Genomic DNA, 12,371 nt, shown 5'->3' with positions numbered 1-12,371 from the left:
AAGAAGATAGTAGCTAATCAATATTTAGGATGTCTTATCGGAGTCACATTGCCGACTACAAGGAGGGGCTCTAAAAGCAAGTCACTTTAAATGGCAGTGGAGCAACTATTGTATGAAAATGTCGAACTTTAATGCAATCTTTGAATATCAAGGAAATCTATTATTTAGAATGTCTAGTTTTAATGTAGGACATAAAGTATTGAGATAGGTAGTGTACGGATGTAATGTTAAAGTTTTGACTTTATTGAGGTGTCCAACACAACAACACGTATGCAGCATGTGTTTTACACCAGCCTTACTAATGGATGTATATGAATTATTGTGGGACAAAAATAACTCTAGGATTTTTTTCTTATCGGTTTCGAAGCCTATTTAAGATAAGATATGGTTAGAGTTCTCGTCTTCAACATTAACATGTACCTCCAACCATCAGGAAACACTTTTAAGGTGTAAAGTTGAAAATGTGATCTACTTCTCATCGTCAAAGTTGTTTTCTTCAAATAACAATTATAGAGAGATAAGTTTCTTACTGTTCTATTAGACTCAATTAATTCAGAAAGCGTAGATCATCACAGATCTAGTTGAGCCTAGCTTATAATTTCATCATAAAATATATAATCTATAATAATTATAATTTGGACCGTTCTTTTTAATTGAAATGTCCAAAATGCCACACACATAGAAGAAAGGTGTAGAGCTTGCATGCATGCGACCCACATAGGTGGACCCAAGGCAGGGCCGTCTCAATGTATTTTGGGGCCTTAAGCGAAACTTTGAAATGAGGCTTAAGTAAAAAAAAAATTAAAAATATTATTATTATATTTTTATTTTACAATGATCTTTCTCTTTGTTAATTTGTTCTTGGAAATTTTTATCAATTGTTTTATTTTTTAACAATCTCATTTCGAAATCAACCCAATTATTCATGTTAATAATATATTCATTGGTTGTTTCATGACTTTTAAGCTTAGCACTAAGATTTTTCTAGTCATTTGTTCCTTCATTATCTAGTTGCGTTCTATTAGGTTTTGAATTAAATAACTTGCAAGAAAAACAAAATACTCTATTTAAATCTTTTGAATAGACTAGCCATTTTTCTATTATGCTGCTCCCCATTTGATAATTTTTGTATATAAAATGTACTAGAAAAATGCCTAGAGTTCTCATCTTTAGGAAATCTAAATTATTGTATCTTATTTGACCATTTTCTAATAAATCCCTTAATTTTCCATCAATATTTTTCCATTGGCTTGGGTCATAAATATTTGTAACAATAGAATTAGATACATCAATAGTATTTTCATTATCTTCTAATTCTTTTTGATGAATTTTTTGTTCATTTATGAGTTTTTCGCCTAAATTGTCCTCTATATTTTGTTTATTTCGAATAACAAGTTTATTTTGAGCTCTTCTTTGAGATTCAATCAGTTTCTCTACTTTTCTCTCTCTCTCTCTCTCTTTTTTATTTATTTTTTTTTATTGAAGTTTTTCATATCTATATGCATATTTTCTACTAGTAGACATGTTTGATTAAAAATATTAACAAATTAAACAAACACAATTTATATATATATTGACTATAATAAAATAAATTATAAAAATAGAACAATAAAACCTAATTTAGAGAGACAGGGACTAAAGAGTTCTTAGAGATTTCTCGTTTTGGAGAAGAAGAAGCCAAGAAGGTTTTGGAGAATTAGCATGAAAGTTCTTGATCTTCGAGAGAGTCAGAAAAATTGCAGGCTAGATAATAGATATGAGTGAAGGACCGAAGGTTCTCGTTTTTATGTGAAAGTAGGCTTAAATTTACCATTACTAGAGGCCTTAAATTTTTATGGAAATTTTTTTTGGCCTTATTAAAAAAAAAATTCACAAAAAATTTTTTTTTTTTGGGACTCATTAAAAAAAAAATTACCAACATTTTTTTGGGGGCCCTAGCCGACGGCCTAAGTTGCATAGCCTTTGGGCCGGCCCTAGCCTAAGGAGAGTGGTTCAGCCACCCCCAACAAACACTCCTATGACTGGCGCGCGGTGCATTCTATCATTTTTCTGTGCTGTTACATTTTGGATAATTCATTTAAAAATTGAATGACATAAATTTTTTCCAAATTAATTAAGAAGAAATTTTCTCTAACCCAGTCTAATAATTTGCCAAGTGTCTTCTTACATATGCTCAAACATAGAAAGCAATCCAAAAGTCTCTCCTTAAGCCGTTCATCTCCTTTCTCAGTTTTCTCTCTGATATACGACTGAAAATTTTGCAGCTGCTGTTGGACGTAAATGAAGGCTTGCAGAATGGATGTTAATGAAGGTGTGTGCTAAAATTCTTTCTGTGTATACGTTACTGAAGGCTTGCAGAATGGAGGAAACAAGAACCGTTTGGACAATCCAATGTATTTGGTGTTGCACCTGGCTTTGTTAATGTAAGAACAACACCTGCAGAATCCAAACTGGCCAGCTTCCACTGCAGAATCCAAATCAACCTAAATCTCTTCATCGAAGCAATCCCATAAAAGTCAGCATAGTTGTGAAAGGAAGTACAACAAGGCATATTGTGTCAAACCAATAAGATATATAAGAACCAATTCTACCATTACAACTTTAGTTAAGAAGACATTTCAACATGTTTTCGCCTTGGACTCTCACCACACGGCCACAACACGAATTCTCATTTCTTACCTAAATACAAATTAGCCTTCTTTAAACTCTTTAGAGATGACTGCCTATACTTGGATCAAATTCTTTAAAAAAAAATATAAAAGAAAACTGAGAAGGGAGACGAATTGGTTTAGGAGAGAGTCATTGGACTGCTTAATAATACAGCAAAGAGCTTTAACCATGTAGGTAGTATGTTAATTATACTAAAAAGTCATGTGCCTCTCACATTGACATGTTAACCATGTAGGTAGTATGTTAATTATACTAAAAAGTTATGTGCCTCTCACATTATAGAGAACATGTGATAATTTATAAATGGCTTAAATTAAAGCTATTACACTGCGTCAGACGTCAGTATCCTAAGTATTGCACGTGATCTCAATCAAGACACTTATGAGAACTATCAATCATCAAAGCAAGTCTACCTGAATAATGAGCAGTTCCAAGTATATGCATAATTATCACATATTTAATCACATATTGTGTTAACTCCCTTTGAAGCTTATTGTGACTTGTGACAGAAAAGCGATTCATTATTTTCACTCACAACATGAGATGATTGCAAATTAGCAGTTGTCTGTAATCTGAATCAAAGGAAATCGATCAAAATTAAAATAACTGCCACAAGGATAATAGGATACACTTCTTCTTCTTCTTCCTCTTTTTTTTTTTTTTTTCTTGGTAGATAATAGGACAATCCATTTGCCATCTCTCTCTCTTGAAGGAAATATTTGAAAATGTACAACGCATGATTCTCCCCCATGTCCAGACCTCTTTTTCTCCTCATGCTGTTTTAGCTTGCTGCCAATCCCCAAAAAAAAAAAAATCAAAAAATCAAAATCAATAAAAGTCAGCTTAAGTGTTAATTCAAGCATCAGTGTACATCAAGACATGGCATCTATAGAGCACCAAAGCTATCACCAATTTAATCGAGGGGTAAATGCATTCAGGGCCCATTAGGAAACCACAAGGAATGCATTTTTATCCCCTTGGGATTCACTATGGAACGAATAAGATCTTCTCTATTTTAAATTTTATTATCAGAATTTAAAATTTGTGTATTTAGCGATATATATAAAGTCAATGTTAACATGCCTTTTAGAAAATTTAAATGATATGACATCTTATACACCGCTAAATGCACAAACTTTAAATCTATACTATCAAATGAATACTATCAATTTCATTTAAAATGGAGAAAGGATCCTAATTCACGGAACAGGATCCTCTCCAGTCCATTATGGACTGGAGAATATCCAGTTCATGGTGAGGATTTCTCCTCATAAATTTTATGGCTAAAAATGAGACACATATCTCGCTAAAAAAAAATAATAAAATATTATTTTAAATTAAAAAAAATAATAATAATAAAAACGAAGGGGTGGCTGGTGGCCGGCCACCCCATTTTAAATTAGGACCCCCAATGGCTAGCCGGGGTGTGAGACCACTGACCCATGGGGGTGGTTGACCACCCTTCTGAGGGGTGCGTGAGCCACCCCAGAATGAGGTGGTTGGCCACCTTAGATAGAGGTGGCAAATGAAGGTGGGCGAGACCACCCCACCCAAACCATGGGGGGTGGTTCCATTCTCTCCAAATCCATTGAGCCACCCCTGCCACCCCCAAAATACAAGGGGTGGCCAATACCATAACCACCCCTTCTTTTTCTTCTTTTTTTGGTAATTTTTTTATTTCATCTAATAACCCTATGTCCTTTAATTAGAGATTATGTCTCATTTGGAGAAATCCTCACCATGAACTGGATATTCTCCGGTCCATTATGGACCGGAAAGGATCCTGTTCCCTAATTCACCATGGAACAACATAAAGTCACATTGAATGCAATGCTGAACATAATTGATGATTATCTGGTTTTTGGAGATTCCACTTAATTAATTTACTTGTTCACAATGTAATCAGAGGATCCAATATCCCAAATGGCAACCAGGAGGCAGACAAAGCATAAATGTTCAACACCACTTAAGTTCCACCGCAAAAAGTTGAAACAAATGGCTATTATGGTGTCAAACTAAGATTATATATATATATATATATATTTTCTAAGCATGTAAAACTAGATTTGAATTCAATGTGCAAGAATCCAAAATTTGATGACACGCTAAAAAAAACTAATTTTTAATGACATATCACCGGTGACGTGTTACTGTTGACATGTCACCAATTGGTGATGTGTGAACAGTAACACATCACAATTTATTTTTATTTCATTTTTTTAAAAAAAAAAAATTTCCTTTTTCGAAATATTATTTAATGGTTTTTTTAAATTGGTGATGTGTTAATATCTAACACGTCACTATTTAGTGACATGTTAGGAATTAACATGTCACCAATTGGTGACGTTTTAAAAAAACTTATACGGTAGACAAGTCACTAAATCCTTAGTTTTTTGTTGTAGTGGCAGTTATTATTTGAGGCATAAATGCTGCTCATTAGGTAATCCCACAATGGTTGGATTTCAGACTTTTCATCTTGAATGCTTGACACTCAACCGGACTTCTTTTTTTTTTTTTTTCCCCTACTAAGTTAAACTTGAAAAACTCACTCGTTTTTCTTCTTCGGCCAGCTTGGCCTTTGACGTAAGAGTAGATTGCTACTCCAGCAATTGCAATGGTTGTTCCAATACCAGTTTGTGCTTTCGTCACTTTTTAAACACTGAACACCAAAACTTTAAATGGATAAATATTTAAAGAGGTAAAATGTTCACCTTTTAATTATTCTCCTACTTTATATTAATCACACGTTATGTTGTATGAAAACAAAGGGGTCAATACTTGGAATAAGTTTGACTTGTAAAAGACAAAAAATTGGGACAATGGGACCCTCAAAATTAGTGTTACAGACCCACTAGAAGTGATCCATGGTCCATGGAAGCAGTGGCGGAGTCATGTTGGGGCTTGTGGGGCCTTTCTAATTTTTTTTTTTAATAAGAAAATTTTGAAAATGACTCTTACATATTTGTCATTTTAAAAAAAAAAAAAAACTTGAAAGAGAGGCTTGCTTGCTCTTTTAAAAATCAATGTCTTTTTATTTTTAATCACTATAAAGCTTTTTACTGAATTATTGGTAATCATTTTCTTTTTTCTATTGAGTAATAAGGTAAAAATAATATTTGTTTTGGCTGCATCAGCCGTCAAGTATTCTTTGCTTCTTAGAGAATATTAGAATATTTATATAAAATTAGCTTTTACAAAATTTCGAGAAATATATGTTTTAAAAAAAGTTGGGAAGTGTTCATAATAGAGCCAAAAAATACTTTAGCTGTAAATAATTTAATCCATATATATATAATATATATACTCTATGATTGTTTATCAAGTTGGTTGTTTCTTATGTAATTATAATTTGACTTCAAAAATTTAAGTTTATGAATTACAACATTAAAATTTAAAACTATTTATTCAAAAGAAAAGAAATTGACATTCCAAAAAGTAATATACTGTTGGATTTTAATAATGAAACTTCAAATCTCAAAGAGTGCCCTCTTAAATCTCTAAGGGTTGCATCTAAAGAACATCATTCTAAGATTCTAGTTGTCGGAACCTAAGGGTTGCAAATGAAAAATATTTATTTTCTATTTTAAATTGTGTTTATTATATTTTTAATTTGACCCCTACAATTGTAAATTTCTGACTCCGCCACTGCATGGAAGACTTGAAAAGATCTTCGGAAGACTTCTTTCAGCAACAGATTTTTAACATTTAAGCCATGTTTGGTTTGAGGAATAGACCATTGGATTAGACTAGCTAACACTAGGTATAGCTAATCCTTTGTTTGGTAACACTTTATTCCTGGAAATAGTCTATTCCTATAGAACTACTAATCTCATACACACAGGGTTAGCTAAGCCACTCCAAAATGAGTGGCTTAGCTAATCTTTTCCTGTGAGATTAAATTAATAGTGTAAATTGCCACACAAAAAAAAAAATCACTTGTGGGATTAAATTTCGTTCTCTCTCTCTAATTCTACTATAGTTCGTTCTCTCTCTCTTTCTCTATCTCTCTGTTTCTCTTTTCTGTCTCTATATTTCGTTCTCTTTTTCTCTATCTCTCTTTATCTTTTCTCTATGATTCTTCTAGTACAGTTTTTCTGTAAGTGCAAACGAAAATTTTTTTTTCTCTGTGCCATCTCCCTTCTCTGTACCATCTCTCTTCTCTGTTCCATTTCTCAGTTTTTTTTTTTTTTTTTTAATTTCTTTGATGGAAAAACAGAATCTGCAAAGTTTTTATAAAATACAGATATATTTTTCTTTTGATTCTCTGTCCATTCTCCAACTATATTTTTTTTTATTTCAAGATTGAGTTTGATTTTGTTTTCTCCAACTATATTGTTTTTATATAAATAATTTTGCAGCATAATTGCAAAAAAAAAAAAAAAAAAAAAAGAAAGAAAGTCCTTAATAATATAAATTGTATTTGTATTATAGGAATATTTTAAGAAATTTGATCACAATATAATTTCATTTACCAACATATGCATTGTACCAAACGAAGGAATAGGATTAGCTAGTCTATTCCAGCATTACAACCAAACAAAGGAATAGGAATAGTTAATATATTCTACACTCTTCTATTCACAATAGTAATTAATCATTTTCCAATGGACTAGACGTTCCACAAATCAAACGAGACCTTATAATACATGGAAAGCTTATCTCGAAAGATGCGGACCGGTGCTGTCGGCGGCAACCCAAAACCGCAACTCCACCCTCCCTCTCTCCTCTGGAACGTTCCTCACCCATTCAATTAAATGTCTTTTTTTTTCTTAGATTTTAGCGGAATGGGTTTAAAATTTGATTTTGAAATTGTGAACATGTTACTTGTTTTGGGGGTTTAGATGTAAGGAACGGTTAGGATTTGAAAATTTGAAAAACTGGAATTTGGAAAGAATTTTAGGGATCTAGTCCTCTGAGACGTCCAGTTCAACTCACTAACAATACAGCGATGACAAGGGAACATGATCCTCTCAAGTCCATTTTGGACTAGAGAATATCCAGTTCATAGTTTAAAGCCACAAATGCGATACCTGTCCCACTAACAAAAAATATTAAAAAAATATTAAAAAAGCCCCCCAAACTACCAGTCATTTTTGTTTTAGCCCCATAATATTCAAAAAGTGATAAAGTAACCCTCAAACTATCAAACAGTTGTAATTTGGCCACTCCGTTAGTCATTATCGTCAAATAGGATGAAAAATTCAAAATTACGTCGTTTTGACTAGGTTAAGTTACTAAAATACTCTTTTGGACAAAAAAAAAAAAATCAATTAAAAAAATGCCCCCCAAAACAACGTCGTTTTGAGGGGAAGAAAAAAAAAATAATAATGAAGAAAATGAAAGCAGTGAAATGAGTGGTCCACTTTAATTACCTTTTGATCCAGCTACAGAGCCTATAGGTGGAGGTGCAAGGCCTGGTGCGGGCGCTGGCGCTGTGGATTCATTGTGGAATTGGTACAACTCGTACAAAACATTACAACTAGGGAAGAGAACTCTTCCCCCTTGCTTTCCACTAGAATATATAGGAAGATGGTTTATAGCTGCCTGAAGACAACTATTGCAGTCGGCGCTGGACAGGTCCAGCGTGCACTATACAAGGTTGTACAGATTTTGAAACTGGAAAAAATTCACTTCCTTAATCCCAAACTTCTTAACACTGATCGGAAAGTTGGAAGCCTCAGTTGCTAGTTAGGTCATCGTTTTGTTCAATAGCTGGTTGAATCGGTCCTACTCAGTGATGTTTTGTGTGTTCCACATGTGAATTCTAGGCCTTACGGCCACGGTGGAGAAGATAGACTAGTTGGAGTAGCGTACCATGCACTCGTCGTACAAGATAACCGCCATCTTTTCCGTTGAACATTTACTGGCGAGTTCCCGGGTTGCGTTGACCATGCATTTTTGGCAAATTTCAGCAAAGACATCTCCACGGCAGAGGAAGAGACCGTAGACGGGGTGGCTGGGCGGCCTGAAGTGGCCTCCCAGCCACCCCCATGGCCTAGGGGTTGCTCACCGGCCACCCCCATGCCACCTCTAGGCCTAAATATTTTGGGTTTTCAAAACGACGTAGTTTTTGGGTTTTTTTTGTTTTTTTTTAAAAAAACGTCGTTTTTGGGGGGACATTTTTAAAATTGATTTTTTTTTTTTTTTGTTTTCAAAATGGCATTTTAGTAACTTAAGCTTGCCAAAACAACGTCGTTTTGCGTTTTTCATCCAATTTGACGGTGTTGACTAACAAAGTGGCCAAATTGCAACTATTTGGTAGTTTGTGAGGCTATTTTATCACTTTTTAAACATTAGGGGGTTAAAATAGAAATGACTGGTAGTTTAGGTAAAAAATATTTTTCTCATAAAATATTATTTCATATTAAAAAAAATATAAAAAAATAATAATAATAAAAAAAATAAGGGGTGGTTGGCCACCCCAGACCGGCCGGTTTGGGGTGGCCAAAGCCACCCCCAGGCCCAATGGAGGTGATCCGGTCACCCCCAAGAGCCAAACAATTTTTTTTTTTTTGGCCTCGCGTGACTGGGGTGGCTGGCAACCCACCACCCAATTGCTGAGGTTGGTCCCGCCCCGATGCCAACCATTTTTTTTTTTTTTTTTTTAGATTTGGCGTTGGGGTGACAGACCACTCCAAAGTGCAGGGTGGCCGAAGCCACCCCAACTCGGCCAACCACCCCTTATTTTTATTTTATATATATTTTTTAATATGAAATAATATTTTATTTTTTTGTTAGTAAAATATGTATTTTATTTGTGGCTTTCAAATTTAGAAGAAGATATCCTAACTATAAACTAAATATTTTACTGTTTAAGCTTTAAAATGGACTACAAAGATTCCTATTCCTCTGACAAGTCGACGACGAGAAAATGAAATGAATGGATCGTTCACCAACTTTAAAATAAATGGTACGAATGCATTAAATTGAATTGCTTGGTTTGTTGGTTTATTGATTGCCTATTGAAAAGTAGTTCCGACTCATTGAATGCCAATTCAAAGCCAAATTTATGTTGCCAGTTAAATGGTTGGTTCATTCATTGATTGCCATTTAATGAAAAGTCACGTCGCATACAATGAGAATTAAGACTCTCCATTTCAAGAAATCGGTTAAAATCGTTTAAAAAAAAAAATTACAATTTTAATTTGTGAGCAAATTGAAAATTCATGATGCAAATTTAATTTATGAGCATGTATGGATTTTGTTAAGTTACTAACGAAAATTAATTTTATGGAGTAAATTATTATTTTGGCATTTCATAATAACTTATAAATTATTTTTTATACCACATGAAATAATTTGTAATTTAGGCCAATTACAGAAATTTATAAATTATTTTTCATGCCTGACGGGTCAACCTGCCAGTTAAGCGGGTTGACCTGCTATTCCCGTTAAAAACAAAAAACAAAAGAAAGCCTAACCTAACCCTAACGTGTATCCCTTTCTTTTTGCTAGCTTTTTTTTTAATTATCTTTTTCTTAATATGATTTTACCTTACTTGGGAAGTGATTTATTGTTTTATAGGTTTATTTCCAATAGATGGAGTTGTTATTTGAATTGACAATTAAACCTATTAGAAGCAATTCCCAAATTATTTGCTATTTGCTATTTGCTATGAGCCTATGATGGACTATGGAGTACTTGAAAATTGCTAATCATTGTGAATGTTTTTATTGAATGGCAATTTGTTAACAATTAAACCTATTATGTTTTTATCATATTATAATTTGTGAATTCTATTGAATCTCAATGGCATTAGTATTATTATTACATTATTTTTCATATTTTTCATTCAAACGTGTCGGGTTGTGCCAAACGGGTTAAACGGGTCGCGTCAAGTTACTTGGTTATTTTTCGTGTCGTGTTCATGTTTGAGACTTCAACCTGTTTATCTAAACGGGTTGTGTTCGTGTTTAGGTTAATCAAGTGACAGGTCATTACGGGTCGTAATTGTGTCAACTTGGCAACTCATATTGTCACCTAACATAAACTGATTTGTAATTGAGGCCAAGCACATGAATCAATTTTGCATTTATTCCTAATATAATACATGGAAAGCTTATCTGGAAAGATGTGGGTCTCGGTTGCCTGTACGATGTCCATTTCGACTCACTAGCAGCACAGCAGTGACGATCAGAGAATATGTAGGGAAACTTCGTTAACTCCCTTCAATTTTTATTATACAAAAATTGTTAATTTATGATATTGAATTTATAATTTTTATAATTAAATAAAAATAAAAAGTGCAAAGATTTAAACATGATTATTTTTACAAATTTCATTAAATTCTAACTATCATTAAGATATAACAAAAAAAACATAATGAATAGATGAAATTGCAAAAAATTGAAAGTTGGAATTAATTGCAAAAAGGGTTAAATACTTAAAAACCTCCTAAGGTAAAGACTCTTTATTTTTTTGCCACTTAGGATTTGATTTGTATCACAGGAAGTATATGTGGTTTTCATAAAAACAAAAATAGTACCTTCGTTAAAATTTCATCCAAAACTTAACGGAACGCCATATCAGCACCAATCAAACGTTAACACGTGTCATGTAATTAATTTTTTAATATTTATTTTTTTAAAAAAAAATTAAAAAAAAAAAAAAAAAAAAAAATTGGGGGTGGCTCCTTTGGCCGGCCACCCCATGGCCAAAGGGGAAAACTTCAACTTTAGACCCCTTGAATTACCAATCGTTTTGACAAGCCTCCAAACTTCAAAACCTCTTAATTTGAACTTATGAACTTTCAATTGCAGTCAATTTGAATCCATCTGTCAGATTTTAAACGTTAAAAGTGAAACAATGACATTTATACCCCCTAACTTTTTTATAAAATTTCAAATTTACCTTAATTCCAAAACCTTTTTTTTTTTTTTAATCAAAGATAGTATTTTGGTCTTTTTAGGTATTGTTGTTAGAAGTTAACGGCTAAATCTGACGGAGAGGTTCAAATTGATTGCGATTAAAAGTTTAATAACTTAAATTAAGAGATTTTAAAGTTTGAGAGACTTATCAAAATGCGAGTAATTCAGGGGCTTCAAGTGAAGTTTTCCTCAAAATAAATAAAACCTCTATTGCGTACGTAATGAGCTTTCCTTACCCCTCTCTCTCTCTCTCTCTCTCTCTCTCTCTCTGTGCGCTACGATGTGGACCAACCTCTTACCACGTTTTACTAGGGGTGTCAAAAATAACCGGGAAACCGGAACCGGGACCGGAAAACCGGGAAACCGGGGACCGGTTCCGGTTCCGGTTGCCAAAAAAAAAAGAAAACGGGACCCCGGTTCCGGTCCCGGTTTTTGGCACCCGGGAAAACCGGAACCGGGTCTTATTTTATTAAATAATATATATATATATATATATAATTCTTTTAGTCTTTTACGCAACGTTTAGGACCTTAGGCAATTAGGTTTCTCACTTTTCCGGTTTTGAAGGTTTTAAAATGATTTTTAGGGTATTTAAAAAAATTTGAATTTTTATTTCTAAGGCTCATATAGGCAAAAACATTGATTTCTTAGGATTTTAAGCTTTTTTAGGTTTATTTTTTAATTATTTAGAACAATCACAATAAAGTCTCTTTAATGTAGACAAAAAGATTAATAACTTTTTTTAAAATGAGCTAACTTATGAAAAAAATAATGAGCTTATTTTAGGCCCAATACCTAAAATAAGCCCCAAACACTAATTTTTTTTAAAAACCG

The sequence above is a fragment of the Corylus avellana genome, chromosome ca2, assembly GCF_901000735.1.
Source record: "Corylus avellana chromosome ca2, CavTom2PMs-1.0".
NCBI lineage: Eukaryota > Viridiplantae > Streptophyta > Magnoliopsida > Fagales > Betulaceae > Corylus > Corylus avellana.
The sequence above is the reverse complement of the archived record's forward strand: the minus strand, read 5'-3'. Positions refer to the sequence as shown.